This window comes from Lepisosteus platostomus, chromosome 7, assembly GCF_059453375.1.
Source record: "Lepisosteus platostomus isolate fLepPlt1 chromosome 7, fLepPlt1.hap1, whole genome shotgun sequence".
NCBI classification, from domain to species: domain Eukaryota; kingdom Metazoa; phylum Chordata; class Actinopteri; order Semionotiformes; family Lepisosteidae; genus Lepisosteus; species Lepisosteus platostomus.
The window spans coordinates 8,987,712-9,009,072 of NC_142617.1; the positions used below are offsets into that span (position 1 = coordinate 8,987,712).

The 21,361-nt window shown below is 34.2% G+C and overlaps 1 long non-coding RNA gene across 1 annotated transcript in view; it reads right to left on the reverse strand.

The window, feature by feature from the left end:
• Positions 1-2,606: 2,606 nt before the first annotated feature.
• Positions 2,607-21,361, reverse strand: part of LOC148658079 (uncharacterized) — a 117,097-nt gene continuing 98,342 nt past the window's right edge. The window contains exon 3 of the long non-coding RNA XR_015940543.1: positions 2,607-2,682. This is a non-coding gene — a long non-coding RNA (uncharacterized LOC148658079). The remainder of the gene's footprint in view (positions 2,683-21,361) is intronic.

The window sequence follows — 21,361 nt, forward strand, 5'->3', positions numbered from 1 at the left end:
TTTTTTCACTTCTCAGCACATAGCCACCCAGCTATGACTGATGTTTTAACACCTTCTGTATAGTATGTCATAAACCTATAGTATACAGAAAGCTTAATGCCGGTTAGAAGAGAGGAGAGAATCTCACTGACAGCACTGCATGCCGCGGAGCATCTGGGAAGTCTCAGATGTCACTGTGTTGTTGAGAGCTGAGACAGCGCTGGCCCACAAACCCACCCTACCTTTGGCGACGCTCAGTAAATCATGCAGTTCCCCGCTTGAAGAATCCCACTCACAGCTGACTAGAGACATGATCCAGTCTCGAACCTGCGACAACTCGATCCGTGTTAAAGTGAATGTCTTTACTGCTTGAGTCACTTGCAAGCCCCCATGTCTGAGTTATGTGCAATTTTCTCTGTTTATTTGAATTAATCATGTCAGGAAAGATTCAGCTGTGGTTTTTGAAATGTTTTTTAATGAATCCAAGCAATCAAGAATGTGTTTGCTTGTATTGTTAAGAGTCCAATATCAGTTAAATTATGTATACTAATTGTAATGTTCTATATACACATCCCCAGCTTGTAAAAAAACATGTGCACCATTTTATGTTGACTTGTATTCACCTAACAACCCATTAAAAGCATGAAACATTTATTAGCAGGTACACCATCTTCCCGTTTGCTAACAAATAACTGGGCATAGACTGTTTTAAGCTGACTGTAAATAGTAATGTAATGTATACGTTTTGAGTTGATGACAAAATATAGTTCCTGTCTTGATGTAATAAATTGTTTATTTCATCTTCTCTTTGATAACCGCATAAGCAGCAGACACACAGTATTTGTTCACAAATACCTCTGACTTTTTAAATAGTAGCATTCCATATTTTACCATCAGACTGAAAATAGTAGCGGTTTTGCTCCTAGAAAGACTAATACAGACACAGTTAAACAATTCTTCTGAATTAAACAAAAATCTGTGAGAAATGTGTAAGTATAGATTACTATATACAATTTGAACCTGCTTGGATTTTAGAAAGATCCCCATCCTCACTGTAGAATACATAGCAGCACTATGAAATTATAGACTATACTTTTCTATTTTATGGCAGATCTCAAATAAATTCTAATGATCCTAAAATTCACAGACCCTTATGCATGTGTGTGTTCCATACTGCTAGGCTTTCCAGAATACTACATGTGTAGGGTATACTGTATAGTAGGAAATTAATATTAATACACAGTACATTGCTAGAAACTCTTTCATATTATGATTGTAACTGCACTGTAGAAGAATTCATACACAATATAAGAATATTTGATAATCGAACAGCATAACGGTGATGTAATGTTCTTGGACCATTTATGTAACATGTATGAGATCATAAAAGCCAAAAAGTAGTACAACTGACCTAATTTGCGGAAAAACAAGAACCTTTGTAAGAAATCTGCTCAGCCAGAGTTGTGACAAGCAGTACAACCTTTCCTGTCAATCAGCTTGAGTTTCAATTGATTCACAAAGCCCAACATGTTCTGCTGCTCGCAAAGAAAATAAATATTTCACAGCACAGTAAGCCTTAAAAAAATCAGTCTGAGCATTTGTAGTTCGAGTTCTAGGGTTTTTCAAAGCAGCACTGTCTGACCCTTACACTACTCAGCCTGGAAGAAGATGCAAGAGTCCATACAGTCTGTTAGCAAGCGCTATTTTAATTTATTTGATTCCTGTTTTTCTTTTTTAAATACACCGTAATAAAATGTGCGAAATACTGTATATACAGTGCCTTGCAAAAGCATTTAGACCCCTCCTTTGGTGTCCCATTTCATGACATCTCAAATGCATTTTTGTAAACATAATATTTAATTCAAAATCTGGATGCTCAAACTAAAGCCATATAAAATAACTTATAGTGAATGCCTGCAAATATTTAAGAGAAAAAAGAAACATTTTTTTACACGAGTATTCATAAATGAGTGTCTAAATACTGAACAAGGTATTTTGGTGGAAGCACCTTTGGCAGCAACTACAGCTGCAAGCCTTTCAGATCGAGTCTCTAACCACTTATCACACTGGTGCAATTTCTGCCCATTGTTCAGATTTGCGTGAGCTCTCTCAAGTTAGCATATGGACAGCAATTTTCAAGTCTTTCTATAGATTCTCAATGAGATTCATGTTGTCAAGTCTTTCACTGGGGCACTCAAGGACATACATTATTACTTATTCTTAGGCCACTCCATTGTAGCTTTGGCCTTGTGCTTTGAGTCATTCACCTACTTAAACCTGAATTTCTGTCCCAGTTTTAAATCCGAAGCAGGTGTTCCTCTAACAATTACTAGTACTGTGCTCTATTTATATTCCTATCAGTCTTGACATGCTTCTCAGTCACTGCTGAGGTGAAACAGAACTATGACGTAATGCTGCCACCACCAAGCTTTACAGTAAAGATGATGCAGAGTGTTGGGTTTCATTAGATATAACACGGCACTTTTAGAGCAAAAAGTTCCAATTATGTCTTGTCTGACCAAAAGAATACAGTGAATAAAATCTGCAGTATCACTTAAATGCTTTGTCTATGTGGGATTTGAGACTGGTACATTCTGATATTCAGATATTTTATAATCATTGATTACCTTAGTGTATCCTCATTGATTACACCATCTCTATTGCAGAAGATAATAAGTCCCATTCCTTGATTCCAGCATTGATCTGAAAGAAAAGAAGACACAAACCCTGCTGACTGAACAAGCTCAAGTAAATCGTGAACTCATTTTCTCAATTTCATCTTGACAAATGACAATGGTGTCAAAGTTTTAAGATTTTAAGTAATTAAATCATCATTGTTCATTATATTTCATGTCCTTTTAGTACATATTAGGGACTTCAATTTATTCTTATTTCTTGTGGGATAGATTTTACAATGACATGACAAAGGACTCTATTGAGAAACATAAAGAATTTCTTTAGCATTCTTCTGCAATCGTCCTGAGACAGAGCTGTGATCAAGAGGGCAGAACTGATTGATTTAAAGACAGTGAAGATCCCATAAGTGAAGATCAGCCCTTTAATAATCATCATTTACTTTTTTTAAAAAAAGCAAAGAACAAACTGAAGAAAAAAATAAAAAAATCAATTAGTTTCATTTAAGAAAACAGATGTATAAGAATACTAGTAAATTGGGATATACTGTATACAGTAAATCTTTTTGGCAATGACTGTAGATTGTTTGATTTATATGAATTAAACGATTGAGTAACTATGGTATGGGACCAGAAACAGTGTCTAATCCTTAATTCAGGAAACACAAAGACAGAAAAAAAGAAAAACAAGGAAATTAAATACAGAAAGATGCATATGCGTGCAGTGGTACCCTGGCTGAACTTAAGCAGTAATGAATACATCAATTTTATGTTCGTGAAAGCGGAGCTTAATGCCTTGTTCACAGTCAGCTGCAATGTGAGCTGGAAACATGCCCAGTTAAGCATGGCGGTGCTAACAATGAAAAATACTTCTGTTGCTCTGTTCCCTGCTCAGCAAGATTCGGAGCATGTGCACAGTGCAGCACGTCAATACTGCTGGCCCAACCTGACTTGTAGCTCAGTTTCAATTTTACTGGTGCATTACTGGATGAAGGTCATCCCAGGCACATGGTCAAGACCAATCGGACATCACCCAGACCTCAAGGTTCGATGTAGCGGACAAAGAAAGGAACGGTTACTTTGTTTTTCGGGTACTTTCGGGTACTTTTCGGTGTTTTTCGTAACAAATATCTTAATATTTGTTCATGGCTCTGTCTTCTTCATTATACTCTACTGAAAACCATGCTTCGAAATGTGGGTAAAAAAAGTAAAGACAGTGCTTTTATAGGATTGCCGTTGTCAAATGGACATTCTATATATTTCTATATTGCATTTAGTAAATGGTCATTATGTTTCAGTAATTTACCAAGGAATGGGTGACAAATATTTAAATAACAAAAATAAAAATTTGAGGGGGTAAATCAGCAATTAATTGATATGAATCAATAAAAGTACACTTAGAGTTCCTTTTATACATCACTGTTTCTAAATTACTGTCAGATATAATCTAAAAGAATTAAAAATTATGTTTATTTTTTTTCCTTGTCATTCCATAATCTTATAGTGAGTTTTACACAATTGTATTGCAAAGAATTGTATGTCCAAACAAAATCATTTAAAGGTTGTCTAGAAAATAGATGTTTTTTGGTAATTGTTTTTCAAAATTGTGGTTAAACTGCACAATTTAACTATACAGTATGTAAAATTATATTCAGTACAAATTGTACCCTTTTCTGTAATGGGGAAAAGCAAACTTAGTTGGAACCATGGAATTTGATAATGAGCATTTGCCTCAAGTTATAGGTAGTGCGATTTACAAGCTTAAATCCAACTTATGTTGAGTTTTTCACCAGGAATGAACAGAGAGATATTTACAATGCAGGGTGGAACGTTACAGACGTTTGGTGTTAATTATCTTACTAAAGAACAGCTCTGCATACTTTAACAGGCATTGGATTCACCAGTGAGAACAGCCCAAACTCATTATGAGTGGTAAGAAACCCTTTCTTGTTCAGCAACAATTGTACATGTAAAACTACTTACAGTATAATTTCAGCACGGCACTGTATATCATGTGGTTCAATAACATGAATCCCATCATTTGATATCTGTGGTGCTAGTGTCAGAATTTCTAAATAAAGCTTTTTGCAATCTTAGTTTAAACTGTAGGACAAATACAAGCGAAGTGCACAGATGTTTAATACAGCCCTATTAAATGGAGTGCATCTGAAGAGAAAAGCAACATTTATATTCATTACTTTATAATAAGAAAAAAAATAAAAGAAGGAAGCATGTGCATAAATATATTTGTTTTGTATACATGATGTGATAGGAAAAGTTGCACTATATTTCCTTATACAAATATTTTCAAAATGGTTGGTTGGCTGGGTTCTATTTCTCATTTTTTAAACAGTACAGTATTCACAGCACTATTTGTTTTCATCACTGCATAATTCAACAGGCCACCTGTCCCTTCTGTTCATTTGTCTATGAATTACTTTCAAAACATATGTATTGAAGAAGTGGCTTATACCACCTGCGCCTCTCTGTGAGTCCATTTCTTTCTTGTTGCTCATACTTTATAGCGCTACAGAATGTGTTAAGAATGATCCTCACTCACAGCTTGTGTTTAAGTTTTTGATTCACCACACTTACTATTCTGACCGAAAGAAAGATTTGCAGCAGACTTCTCAAATCCAATTACCAGCCAGTGGGGAAGGTAAGCAAATTAGCGTCACAGCTGGATAAAAAGGACAGTTATAAATACCGCATGCGAATTTCATTTCCTATAATTCTGCATCTTTATAAATGTGAAATACAAAAGACATGCCATTCTTTGCAGGTTGTCTTATTTTAGAACAACATCAGGGTTTTTAAAGAAATTCCTAAAGTCATGTAACACATAAGGTCTAACAACATGCAGTACTGTAAAAAAATACAGCCAGAAAAGCATGTATTAATTTGGAATAAAAAGACCAGTCTACACTGCTTTCCTTTGTATTCTACTAAACAATATAGCACATGCTATGAGCTTTACTTTCTATCTTTGGTGGAGTGTATTCACAGTTTAATATGGATTAAGATTACTGTTTTACAATGAGCAGGAAAGGTTTGTTAGGCTGACAGACGTCCATAAATCTCCAGGAAAAATTCTTAAACATCGTAAGAGCTTCAATGAGATTTTTTCTCCTTCCTTTGCACTAAGAACCTGTTGGGTGCTTTTAAGGGCAAGAAACTGTGCCTGAGAACAAGGGATGCAGGCAACACAAAGAAATGAATACAGGTTTAAGTAAAGTGACAGCTGCCGTCAGAGATAAGGTAATTCTAGTAAAAAACATCAGTAAAGATCAAAGAGGAAGCCTGCAGAGCCTTACTGTAGGCAATGCATTTTTAAAAAAATTCTCTTCCTGACTTTTTTTGGTTGTCTGGCTTTTATTCACATATTTTCATTTCATACCACCCTACTTGACTTCAGAAAAGTGGTCGAGAGCTCTGATCTCTCCCATTAAAGTGCAATATCCATCTCCTACCAGGATATTATACTCTTAGAACTACAGTATATCTGTACTTATCACCTGAAAAGAGGTTCTAAAAGATTATGGTTTTTACCATATTTCTCTAAGGCTAAAGAAATAAAAGGTCACTATGTACAAGTTGACCATAAAAGTACTTCATCATTTCAAAGAACCGCAGATAAGAAACTATCTTTGGCAAAGTGAAAGCTTATGGGTTAACAAAGCCTTTATACAAAGGAAATCAATAATTTTTGTGTAGAAAAAGTGGAATTTGTTTTTTAAATTTATTTAGGATTTTTGCACATTTTTCTTTTATCATAGACAGGAAATTACCTAGACACTACAATGAATGTAAATGAAAAAAAAATTAAATGAAAAACAAATAAAAGTTTTAAAACATACTTTATTATTCCAAAAACTTTTGTATATGAGACATACAATTACCAACTGCAAATGGATCATTTTGAGATAGGCAGTCTGCCTCACTTAGAAGTAAAACTGAACACAGATTGAGGTAGTTTTCCTATTTTAAGAGAATGTTATAAGGCCTTTTCCTCAAGGATCCTTTCAGCCTTTGGAAATGTGCACTCATTCAAATAACAAAGTGTTATAATAATTATAATTTCTTACACTTATATAGCGCTTTTCTGGACACTCCACTCAAAGACTCCCCTCCACCAACAGCAATGTGCAGCCCCACCTGGATGATGCGACAGCAGCCATTTTATGCCAGAATGCTCACCACACATCAGCTATCAGTGTGGAGGAGAAAAGAGTAATAAAGCCAGTTCATAGATGGTGATTATTAGAAGGACATGATTTGTAAGGGCCAGGGGGGAATTTGGCCAGGAATAAAGCCAGTTACACCCTTACTCTTTTCGAGAAATGCCCTGGGATTTTTAATTACCACAGAGAGTCAGGACCTCGGTTTTATGTATCATCCGAAGGACAGCGCCTTTTTACAGTATAGTGTCCCCATCACTATACTGGGGCATTAGGACCCACATAGACCAAAGGGTGAGCGCCCCCTGCTGGCCCCACTAACACCTCTTTCAGCAGCAACCTTGGTTTTTCCCAGGAGGTCTCCCATCCAGGTACTGGACAGGCTCACACCTGCTTCAGTGGTTTGCCAGTTTTGAGTTGCAGGGTGATATGGCTGCTGGCTAAAGGTTTTGCTGGTATTCATTTCTAAATTCATATTTGGGTAGCTTTAACACTTCAATAACAGTTCTGTACCTCAAAATGAAACAAAATCTCCTTTTGCATAAGTCAGTGAAAGGATCACCGCAGTACCAGAACTGTGGTAACTTTGCTTTTTTGACGAAGAAACTGCTAAATGAGGCAACATTTCCTCACTTCAGGACTCTAAAACCCCTCATCAAACGCACACCCTTACCAATATTATAAAATATATGATACATGATCTTAATAGTTCAGTGGGACTATATCAACAAGTGAAGTTCAATATTGATTTGCTTGATCAGTAACTTGCAGTTCACTACATGAGGTAAAGCAAATATTTGTTCATTGTTTTTTTTTGCATTTAGTTTCTTATAAACTTTTTTATATATGATTCATGGTGCTTTGCATGCACAAATCATACAAATCACAAATCAGTCACTTACTTGCACTAAAAGTAAAAATGGTAATATGCCTGGTTTCCTGTTTTCTTTCTAACTCTACAGTAATATTATAGCTGCACAGTATACATTTTGAATATACAGCAACAGCATATCTCCATCAAATGATTTGTTCTCACTTGTAGTGCCCTGCGGTACATACAAATCAGTGAAGAACTATGATATAGAGAACAATGTCACATTACAAACCCCCACTTCTGACATGAAGTCATTAAGATGCCATCAAAATAAGGATTGGTTGAGCTGTAGTTCCAAAGATTTTAGAGCTCAGAAGTTAGACAATGACAGGCCTAATAGGTAAATGGAACGATGGTGTCTGAGACAAAATAGTAGCAGTACTTCAGTTTACTGATTCAGTAATAATGATAAAGGGGATTGTGCTGCAAAATGATGTCAAATTAAGGTCTTATCTACACTCTGGAAACAAAAACTGTGACACTTTTGAAAACATCGTACAGTATGATACTTTCCAATATCTCATAATGAATTGAGATTGAAAACAACTGTGATATTTTACACTCAAGCTCCAATGGTGCCTCTTTCAAAATAAGGAATTTCTCTGTCTTGAATCATCAAGATGTCAAGATTTTTTTAAAAAAATGTATTTTTATTTTTTGTTGTTGTCATTCTGTAAAGCGCTTTGAGAAGCCACCTTTAAAGACACTATATAAAATAAAGTTTATTATTATCAGCACTCAACAAAAAAAAAATACTTTACAGAATGACAAAAACAAAAAAATAAAAAGAATACACAAGATAAAACACAATTACAATACACAGAGGAGACTGTAGATAGTAGTACCAAGTAAAGCAGGAGCAGAGGGGTAAAAAATGGAACCAGTTAAATAAAGGCTCTTCTAAAGAAGAAGGTTTTGAGTCTGGATTTGAGGGTGTTTAGAGAAGGTGATTCTCTGATATCCTTGGGGAGAGAGTTCCAGAGCTTGGGGGCATAACAGGAGAAGGCCCTGTCACCCATAGAATGTAGATGGGCTTGGGGGACAGTTAGGAGACCAGAATTAGAAGAGCGAAGGTTGCGAGGTGGGGAGTAGGACGATAATAGCTCAGACAGGTACTGAGGTGCCTATTAATGCAGAGCCTTATAGGTGAGCATGAGGATTTTAAAGTCCACACAGAATTTGACAGGAAGCCAGTGCAAGGACTCCAGGACAGGAGTAATGTGATCACTTGCACTAGACCTAGTCAGGATTCTGGCTGCCGAATTTTGGACATACAGTAATGCAGTTTGTTCAATGTAGATTTAGATACCCCAGCCAGTAGAGCATTACAGTAGCTAATTTGGGAAAATACAAATGTTTTTTGTCTTTTTCATTAACACCCAGTTAAATTCAAGTAATATTCTATTATATTTAAAATGTCTAATTATTGTAATGAGACATTTTGGTTTGTAATTGGACTGGTTGAAAATGCTTTGGTAATGCCTAATAAATTTAGAGCATATTTATTTACCCTGAAGAAACTTAGTTGACTATTTAACCAGTATACAGTGATTTAATATGTTTGATACAGTAACAGTGAGAAATTAGTTTATTAATTAACTTAGTTTTGAAATTAGTAATCTTAAAAACCAAAAGAACTGTATTGGTACAAATGCATGCTAAAGAGAAAATAAAATACATGTGTTCTGTAGTGTGTGGTCTAGTGTTTAATGTAAAAATATACATACAGTATGCATCCTAAATTCAAGGAAAAGCAACAATATTTCATATTATAACATTATATTATATATAATATTATAATATATATTATATGTTGTATATATTTATTAAATGTGTTTATATTATATATAATAACATATATTATAATATTATAATTATATAATATACAGTAATACCTCTCTTATTATAATGTGATTAATATGCTACAAGTACGAAATACTGTAAAAAGTATAAAGCATATGAAAATACACCAAACAATTCAAAGGTCACATGGTAGAGATCTATATAAGTACATGCTTAACATATACTTTATGTACAGTAACATAACTTAATACTGTATACCATAAGCGTAAGACAAACAATAACATAAGACAAATAATAACATAAGATAACTATATTTACAATTTTGTTACTACACATTACAATATAATAAATGGAACTTGCAATAGTGCCAAAATTAACACAATACTTCAGGCAAAAGCGTCTTTTTTCCGTGGATAATTTAATCTCCATTTATAAATGATTTAACCTAATAATTAATGATTCAATTAGCTTGCTGCTTCTGCAATTCTGTGAGGACTGTTGGTCTTGTCAGATCCCAGGTCTATGTAGAGGTAGTTCCAAATTATTTAAATGTAATAGACCTAATTAGTCAATCAATTTTTATCACATTATATCAAGACAGATAAATGTCATGGCAAGTTCTTATTGCATTTAGATTAAATTGATTGGTTGCACTTCAAAAAGGTTAAAAATACCAAAGCAATTAATTACAAACTATATTATTTTTTGAAATTACACGAAATACACTACAGTACATCCTACAATTCTTACAGTATTTCACATTGTATGCAAATGAAACACCAGAATGAATAGATTTATAGTTATGGCTTTGTTGAATTTACAAATTAGGTTTACAAATTCAATCTTTGCAAATATTTAAGTAATACCCAACCACAGAGATAAATGAAAAGTAAACACATTGCTAAAAGCAATTAAAATTTCATGTTGATTTACTTTTATATCACATTGTAAGTAACTATCCTAGGCAACAAAAATTAAGATATTTAATCTTGCTTTTATTACTAAAATAACTGATGTTTTGCTATACTCGGCCTTCTTCAGAAACACAATGCCCCATAATGGTTAAAAAAAATCACAAAATGGCTAGTAAAAAAATGTCGAAAATATTTCTAATTCAGTTTCACCAAGAAAATGCTGCCTGATCCAAACACAAGATATTTTCATTTGTATTGTTGAAAATTGATTCATTATGTTATGTATTGTTTTTACCCTTCTGTGCAATAATGTTTCTATCTCTATGAAGTAAACTTAAGTAGTAAAGAAGTAATAAAAGTGTAATTATCTCTTAAATTCTGCACTTCTGACTTTCAGTAAGTGTATTTGACCTGGGATACATCATTTACTGTATCTACGTGTTTGAAAACTTTAAATTACTGAAATACTATCCATGAAATATATTCAATTTATTCTCTTACTAATAAACATAGAAAAACATACTGTATGAACACACTATTATTTCTATTAAATGCATTTTTGTCACCCTACAATGTATATATACAGTACATTTGATTTGATATTAAATATTTAACTTTTTTCAATTTTGAGCTGTATTAAATAGTATAGAATTAATATTAACATCATTTGATGCACTTATATAATTTATGTCTTATTACTATTAATCCATATATTAATTTTAAATTGTATTACTATCTATATGGAATACCTTGTGAATTTCACATTGTAAAGGTAATGAGTTTTTGTTTAATTGCCAGTTTGTGTTATTTTATGTTTATGTACTTTTGAACCACATATTTAAACTGAAATGCTTGGACTTGCACTTTTAGAAAATGCTTTGTAGTTGTTGTTTGTAAACTTAAGATTGCCAGGTTTACATACTACAACAGTCAAATAAAAGGTTTTTGTCCCAAAAAATAAAACTGTGTTTCCTCAAATATTATATGTTGTTAGTAAAGATCAATTTGTCCGTTTGGAGTGAGTTGTTAACAAAATGTTTTCACACTACATACTGTATCACTGTTTTCACACTATAGTTTTACTGACAAATCAAAGCTTATGTTTTATGTATTGCTATCTTTATGTTTTGTATCATTACCTGCTGTTTGAACATTCTTTACATTTCAAGCACTTCTGAGAAATACAAGATGAAATTATATTGTATTATGGAGCACATTGTTTCACTTTGTAAATTATTCAGAGATAAGTCAGAAAAACTAGTATGCTAAGCACTACCAAGTATGAATTATTATTGGAATTACTTTAGCTGGGAAAATGTGTAATAAGAGAGAAGATCATAAACTGTACTATTGTAATTACACTGAAGGTTAACGTTACTTTAGGCAAACATTTGTGTAAGGAATGATAGTAATAATGCAAGTCATCATTATCATCAGCAGCAGCATCAGCAGGGTCAATAAGGGTGTGCTGGATCCAGGTTTTAATTTTCTTTACTACACAGTTTGGAATGTTTTGCTTGATTCTATAGCAGTAAAGACTTCTTGAGACAGATCTTCCTTTGTGTTGTAGAACTGACCACACATATCAATGTCAATCAGTTCTCTAAGTGAATCTGATGAGCCAGCAAAGAGTGTTCTTTAGCCACTTGTAGTAGTGAGCGAAAGTGACAATGACCACAGGATTAATTAAGTAGCAATAATCCAAATAATAATAATAATAATAATAATAATAATAATAATAATAATAATAATAATAGGATTATTACTTTTCTTTTCATTTACTCTGCTGCATAATCTGTGCTGCATCTAGTTGCAGAAAGAATAGCGTGCTTTGGTCATTCATTTGTTGCTTTTCCTATTCATTTCTGAACAATGTATTCTTGTGCTTACCATAAATGCTTTAATGTGATTGAGTGGATTTTTGCTATTCCATAGAATTTTTAACTTGTTCAGAACACACTGAAATTAAGAATGAAAACACAATATCTAGACATTTCCTATTCTATGTTCTAGTACCAATAATTGGATATTCTAATTATAGAAGTACTGTGGAGACATAAGCAGTACGAGCTCGGGACAGATACAGTATTATATTAATTCGGTCATCTGCATTCCGAGTTTAGTGTTCACTTGCATTCCTTTCTATGATGTAACAATGATTGCTATTGGGAAGAACTTAGCCTCTAGATGCTCCCATACACAGACTTTTCTGTGTTCAATCATTTAAGTTGTTACGGAAAATACATGAACAGTTGGTCAGTGTTGTCTTTCATGAACCAAAAAGTTAAAGCACAGGACTTTCCAACTTAATTTCCTTCTACTATCTCATTTTAAACAAATTGAAGATAATTCAATTCAATATATGCTGTATTGTCAGACACCCTTTCAATTAGCCGTAATGGATTTTCATTCCTGATTGACAGCAAAGTGAACAATCAATTAAATTTCGAAACAGAAACAGTGAACGTGTTCATTCTGGTCTTGGGGGCTTCCAAAAGCACTAAGAAAAGGTGTTTTTTTTCTATTAATAAGCCTAACTTCCTTCCTATAAGCAAAATCTAAATACTTTCTTCTCAGACAGACATATTCTGGCTATGGGTTTTCCAATCCATGCCATTGGATATTCTCCTACAACTAGCTTCTCATTTCTTCAGCTGATATTTTGGAGGAGTAGTACAAGAATGAACATTCTGGAATGTGTTGCAGAAACTGGAGGATCCACCATGTTGTGTAGGCTGGGAGTAGCATAGGACGACCTCAGTATTATCTTTCTCCCCCCTCTATCCAAAACTGGACTCGCAGACAATCAGGGTAGAAGAGTGTTGGATACCAGGAACACGTTGTCTTGGGTGAAAAGGGCTGGAAAGATGCCTAAGAACTACCACAGACCTACACAGAGGACAGAACTGCTGGACTAAATTAGCATAGTATGTTTATTGGGTAACAGGGGTCCAAGTCTGAAATGTGTGCCTTGGGAGTTGATCTCGCATAATGTGCCCTGGGTGTTGAGTAACCAGTGTTAACTGTTGTGAACAATGGGAAATAAAAAGGACCCTTTAGTGCTATTAGTGCCTGTTGCTAGTCTGTCCATGCACTGGTGATTCTGGGAGATGAAAAGAACCTGTTGCAGAAGAAAGAAGCACTCTTTATAATCATTAGGTGGCATAGTCGTACACAAAGCAAGAGTAATTTGTCATCTTACTGTGACAAAAGATGGCTTTAATGTTCAAGGTAAGAGTGCTCAAGAACTCCCCTTTTCAAAGTATGCCACACATTTTTGTATCATACAAAGTATAACACACTAATGCTGTCATATACAACCTTCGAAACAAATAAATAACATGAATTGGTCATATAAGATTACAGTTGTTCCTTAATATTAATCCAGATAGTGCATACATTTCAAGTATGAGGACTGCCATGGGTGATTTCAGATTTCATGACAGTGGGACCCACTACAAATGACACATCTACAGGTATAATCTGCTTTCCAACTCTATTTAATCTGGATACGTCAGGCAAAAAAATCTTTTGACTTTCTCTAAATCAAACATGAAATGATCAGGGTTTAAATTATAATCATTTCTGTGTCAGTTACACTGATTTAAATGATTTCCCATTCATTAATGAAAATGCCTTTTTTGACGAAATTCAATCAATCAAAATATTAGGAACCCTGACTCTATACATTTATATTGAAAAGGACAAAGCTTGTCTTCCATAAGGTTTTGAAATATTTGCAGCCCAATCCTATCCCATCTGTTCAACAGGATTGCCTTCAGCCGAAGTTGTAATAAGGTTAATGGTGTGAGTGATTGAACTGCATTTTCCATCGTTTCCAATTGGACTGAGATCTAGGCATTGTATTAATCAGGAAAAGTGATGTATTTCTGTCCCAAGGTCCTTGTCTCAGTTGCACAGTGTACTGTCTGTCTTTGACCGTTAGCAGTCTTTTGAATATTTAATTATCAATATCAACATTCTAATTGTTATATTTGATCTGTTATCGTGTCATATGAAATGGTGAAGGTGATGAATCTGAAAAGGATTTGCTAGTCTTAAAAAACTTACAGAATGCTTATTGCAGATCACTGTCATAAAACTACCTTACTGTACATTATACACTTCAGTCCCTGCTGAATTCCAATAACAAAACAGTACATTTATTGGGTGCCACTTGTACAGATGTACAAATTCTCATCTCTACAGAATTTCGACCCAACTGGGCCTGGTCAATTCTCAGAAAAGCATCGTCCAAAGAAAACAATATTCCTGCTAGAAAGGGTACAGGTTGACAAGTGTCACATTTCCCTCTGCATCATTTCCAAACCTACTGTAAGTCCCATTGTGGTATCAGTAATAAGAGATATAAAGAAATAAGAGGTGAAATATTTCAAATGGAACATAAGTGCAAAATATACAAGATAGACTGATACTGATGAAAAGAATAGTAGTGTCAACACGGATGACCTGGGTTTATTTAAATAATTTATTGGGGTTCGGGGAGCCCTGAAAGAAAGAGGCACTGTAATGCCTTTGGAACACCATAAACTGCCAAATGATCCTGTTTATTTAATGCATTACTATTCCTTTAACTTGGTTTGGTGTTAATATAAAAAGGCCATGCCTCTTGAAATGTATTGCTTTGAAAGAGATCGTTGTCCCTAAAGACCATGGGAACCCCATAATTAAATTGTTAATCTGCCTTTATTTAACCTTTCTTGTCCTTTTGCCAGGTTCCATCAACTCTGTTAGATATCTTACTCTGATGGAAAAAAGGCATGTTGTTCTTGGCATACTTCCACAGTTATTGTTTCTACTGGACACATTTATATTAGTTCTAATTGTCAGTGATAGCTTCTTTCAGGAGATACTGCAAAATCAGAAAGCTCTTAGAGAATGTAAACTATTGTGTTCTTTCTCATCTGACATGGTCTGTCCTCTGGAGTACCAAATTCAATTAAAATTTCCTTTTTATTTCTTTAAAACATACAAGCGTGAAGTTAACAATAGAGCAAGACTGATTGCTAGGTGTTGGCTTTTTGACAGGCAATTTCAATTTGTCAGACTTCCTTTTAGACTATGCAGACAGGTACAGATAACAGTATTTGGTAATGGACTACAACATGGGTTGAAGAAAGTGACAGGAACAGGAAATGAATAGAAGGGGATTGCAGTTATTGCAATGTTTTCATTATGTCTTACCTGTCATTGGGGAAGGGAGGAGTTTTCACAAGAGTAGATCTCCTGTCTTAAGTTACAATGTCGACAGATACTGCAAGAATATTTAGTGATGGAAGTCTAGAAAGAAAATGTAGTTAAACTAAAAGCATATAATGTATGATTTGTTAAGAAGATTATATATAAAAGAAAACCTTATGGATAATCATACTTTCAGAATTTATGGACAAAATTTACAGGATATACAGTATATAAATTGAACAGTGTCTGATGAATGCATAGAACTCAAGAAGCCTACACAGCCTGCTTTCTGATTGTTCTTAAAGTGTAAGAGAAAAGGTGGTTATGGACAGCATAAAAGAAATGAAGGCACATTGACTTTTATGTTTCATCGCTGCATTGTTTCCCTTTCTTCTTAAAATGTGCCACAAAACGGAGTAGATTGATATTGATGAAAAGGAAATAACCTTCTCCTACCCCTGTCCCTAGAGTGATCCAGGCCGCTGTATCATTGACCTTGGTCTGAACCAAGAGATGGAGGTTAATCAAGTTAAATGCAACCTTTTTTTAAGGCTGGGAGATGCAGTTTTAGAACACTTATGGGTGGCATGAACTTTCTGATCTCCCAAATTTCAAACCCACGTTGTTAGTAAGAAATCAGAGCTGCAATGAGAAGCGTGAAGCAAAAAATGTGTGGATGGGTTTCTTACATTTGACATGCAGAAGGCATAGATTTATATTATGAAAAGACCTGCACAAAATCTTTCACTCTTGTTGAAAACTATTAGAAGTGGAAGGCAGGGGCATTGCTTATGACTGTTTTTGATTAATAGAATTTAAGAAGAAGAATCTGAAACAAAAGAGAATGGGGTGCACGCTAATGGACTGTATTTGACATTAGGCACTTTCAATAAATCATACAAATGGACTATGTATTAGCAAGTTGCCTATCGATTTGGTTAGGCAAAAACTGCTGAAAAATATTCAGTTTACTTAATATTATATTTATCATTTTTATTGATATTTAATTCATTTGTATTTTAGTGCTTATAGTATTAATGTACTTAATACATCTAATAAATCTTTCTCACTGAGCACAATTGCACTACTGTACTGTATACGCATAGGTTTAAAAATAAATCAGGTCACAAGTGTGTATAATGTGATAAATATTGTAATAAAATTTTGAATAACTGTAGAAAGCTGAGTAAAAAAATGAGTTAGTCTAGCCAATAAATGTTTCTTTTCCTTCGAAGGTGCTATGTGTATATTTTTGCACAGTTTTTTTTTCAAGGGAAGCTGCCAAGTGGAAGTATCTACAGTTGAGGCAATTGTATGAAATGATAAATATGAAATCAGTAGAGGATCGAAACATGATTATCTGCTTGAAATGCGGAACAGTCTCGTTTAAGAATAAATTAACCAAACAATAGAAAACTGTGACCAAAAACTGTTTTCTATTGTTTTTTTGTTGTTTTCCCAAAATATATGGAGAAAGAAAACACTTTCTAAAACGATTAAAAAGAGTAGGATCATGTTAAAGAAAAGTAGCCTAGCGAATTGCTAGCATGGGTAAAATAAGGATATTAGTGACACCAATGGACAGACAGAGAATATCGCAAGGGGGGGATAATATAAACATTTTTTTCAGTATTATAGCAGCTAAAGCACAGTAAGGAGATTAAATGAAGTCTCTCAGAAATTATATAGGAAAACATTTAGATGATGAGAGAGAATTTATCACAGAATAAATTTATCAGGTATTTAACAGGGAAGAAATATTACACCTTTGGCTGAGAAAAGTCAAACGTCTACTTTATATTAAACAGTATTTTCTAAAGGGAGGCAGAAGTGTTACCAGTACTAGAAGCACTTAAGACTGAAAACAAATCTCCTGGGCCTGACAGTATTCTACCAGCTGTACTTAAGGAAATAAGAGCTGTTATCCATAGACACTCAGTAACAAAACAGAACCAGGCAATTATAGACCTATATGTCTTACTTAATTCTTAATTACTTAAATAAAGTCGTGGAAACTATAATTATTATAACTAAATTAGATCATCTACAGTAAAATGTAGCTGATTTTTAGGTAAACAATCAACTGTACAACTGAGAGCTCAACATATGTAATGGATACAAAGCAGCACCTTCTTTATTGTGGATTTAAATTCTCAGACTGCTTTTGATAAAATTCTCCATAAACATGATATTTCAAGATGCAAAATAAGTCAAGCACTTGGATTGAGAACTGATTAATGGCTATATAACAGTAAGTTCTTAAGGGTGAATGCTCAGGTTGCTCAATGCTGAGAATGTAATTAATGGAGTATCACATGGGTCTGTGTTAGGTCCAGCATTCTTTCTAAATTATAACAATGCTAGATAGTCTATTAAGAATAGAAAAACACTGTAGAAGCATCAAATGAAATTCAAAAGTAATTGGACTTAATATAAGACCTGTAATTTAAAAAATGTACAGTTACATGCAAGCAGCAGAAACAAACTGTAAATATAATGCCAAGTAACTAAAAGTATATACTTTAAATTAAGGGACTTTATGTTAAAAATGTTTTAAAAAATGCATCTTTGGTCTCTACATTCCACAAACGATGCTCTGTAATCTGTCTAGACAAGAGAGAAAAATACATTCACAGGTCTAGAGGAATATTGTACACTTACTGTATATGCTTAATTGTAAAGGGTTAATAAAGTGATGTTATATATTATAATAAGAGGAAATTCATCTTTTTTATTCTTGAGCACAGAACGCCAAGAGGGGACTTGATTTAATTAATCAAAATCGAACTGATCACAGAGGACACATATGGAAACTATTGGAGACTGAGAGCAGGAGACACTTTTTATGCAAAGCATTTTGGGAGTTTGAAACAAACTACCTAGCCTTGTTGTTAAAACTGATACCCTGGATTCTTTCAAGAAACAGCTTAATCGCATCCTTGTATACTTTTGCTTCTATCAACAAATAAGACCTATTCTCTTTTATAACCTTTCCTATGTTCTTATTCATACAGCAAATTGTAGAAAAACACAAAATGAGCACTGAAAAATGAACTTCTACAAGTGATTATACCAGACAGCTTTATTCAGTGGCGTAGATTCATTACAATAGAAAGGACTTCTGGATTCCTTTTATCATCCAGTTCTCATCATGCAAAAGTACTACTTAGCAAACTCCTTGTGGCATAAGCTGTGCATTTGTGCCCTTTTCTCCTTTGGGACCTTGTTTGGATGCACCTGAAAAGGAAAAAGGAATCCTAGCACACTAATTAGAGAAATGAATGTTATTCTATAGGAAACAAATGCATGTTCTCAGGTTTAGTACTTATAATAGGGAGAAGCTTTGATCTGCAGGACCACATTAGCTTGAACAGATATGCAGAAGTGCATAATCTAGTTTAAAGAGTCCCAAGTGCCATCATCAAAACTTTTATTTTTTACATTCATTTTATATTTGGTCATGTATGGAGATAACCAAAAGAAATTTAACATCCAAGCTCATACACAAGATTTAGCCTAAGTGTTATTAGCTTTCACTTTTATTATCCACAATTAACGCTTTATAAGTACAAACTCTCATTCTGACCACATGCCATTTAACTGGTCATTTGCATGTGCTCTTAAAACAAAAATCAGATCAACACCTTTTCTATGTACAGTATATGAGAAGGAAACTTGTGTGAATCTGGCCATGCAGCTGGGCTCCCCACTCACTATGAACCTGAACTCAGAAAGAGATCTTCAGATCCCCCATTGACAGCCTGACAGTCTTGCTCTGTGGTGATAGATGAGGTCGTTCCTTTCCACCTAATTAATAGCATTTTCTAGAGGCTTGATTATAACAACAATATTAACCAAAGCTTCATGAGGGGTTAGATGGTGAGTACTTCAAAAAAAGGAAAAATTAATTAATGGTATAATTTACTTGTCGCATTGCTCACTATTATAAATGACATTTTTTTAATTAACCATTAAAATCATAAGGGCAAACTAATTAGCAGTAAACGGAAACCAATTAAATATAAAGGGCAAGGTGGACCCCTATCCTGCAACACATTATTAGTTTCCTTCAGTGTTAGCATTTGTGGTTGTGAGAATTTATGTGCCAGAATTCAATACTGTGCCTATTTATTTACTGTATTTGTTTGCTCAATACACATTTTCAGTCCTCTGCAATTCACTGCGAGAAAAGTAACTAAAGCTTTCAAGAACTGTCAAAATGAGACAAAAAGGAAGTTTGTTCTTTCACTAAGAAGTAAAAATGGTGCAGTAGGTGATACTGCATGCCAGTAAACATTGTTCTCTTATACAAAAAACACAAAGTTTTAGAACTCATTTCCGCTTTGTGGTCCTGTTACATTTCCAAAGCTACTGTAAGTCAGGCTGGGTCAGCGGTCAGTGCATAGATAGAAGACCTTCTATGGTATACCTTTCAACCCAGTACTGGTCCAAGAGTACCCTGTATAATCCGGTTTTTATTCCTACTCATCTCCTGGTGAATTATCTTTAGGGTTTCCAGGCAAAGTTTTGTCTTTGTTGTCCCAGAGCTTTTAAAAACGGTGTAGGAAAGGAAGTTGATAAACAAGGTGTGGACACAAGCCCCCTTCCTCGTGAGGAATAAACCCCAGAAAGACAGTTTCGAATAACCAATCAAACTTATTGGGTGTGGTGGGAGGAATAATGAGACTATTGAAGACCCACATGAACATGGGGGGAACATACTCTATGCAGACAGATGTCCAAGGCCAGAGTCAAGCCCAGGATCCAGAAGCTAGGAGAAGGCTGTGCTTACTACCATTGTGCAGCTTCCCAGACACTGTTCTATATTATATCCCTTGCGTAAGGAAATTGCACTGGTTTTTATTTAAACACTGGCGAAGCAGTTTACGGTTTCAATTTATTTTATTTTTTATGTCTCATCTTCTTTCGCGTATTGGCCTTGCATAGTGAACCATTTTCAGTTCAGCACGTACAGTAGCAGTTTATCATACTTTTTTGCAGTTTCTACAAAGTAAGTTATTACTATTGGTGTATAGAAACACCATGTGTGTATTGTTGTGTAATTCCAAAGAAACCATTATTTTTATTTCATTTGTCAATCATTTCTGGGGTGGTCATAACTTTTATCAGGAGGTAATTCGTCATTAGAAAGTAGCTAACCTCTTGATTACTTTATTATTCATTAGTTCAGTTTAATTGGAGGTCCACATGAACATCTCAAGGAAATTGTCTTGCAGATTGAGTTTTTTTAGTTTATTCCAGTTTTATTAAAGTAAATATTCTGATTTATAGAATTGTTCTGAATGCAAGTATCACCCCTCTATTATTTTGTTGAACACACAAGTGTATAAGAAATTTATTGTAATTCTGATGTTCCATAATACATTGAAACTATTAGCGTGTAGTATAATCTTATGGTGACCTGGGTTAGACAAAGTCTTGGATCATAGTTACTGTATATTGCTGGTTTACTGCCCTTAGGTGTTGAGGATAATGCAAGGCCAGTGGAACATTTCTCCTTATTGCCATTAATCATTGTACAGCACTGTTCCATGATGGTTGCCATGATATATAAATATCCTGTACTATCTGCAATATCCACACTTATTACTTTGTCATGCCAGTACAGGAGTTTCAAATTTTGTAGCCAAAAGCTAGAATACAGACATTATATAACTCTGTTATCTACTAATTTAAGCACCGTTGATGGTGATCTATTGCAGAATGTTGAAAAATAGGATATGTCTGGGATTTCAGCATGTTACATGGAAAGATTTA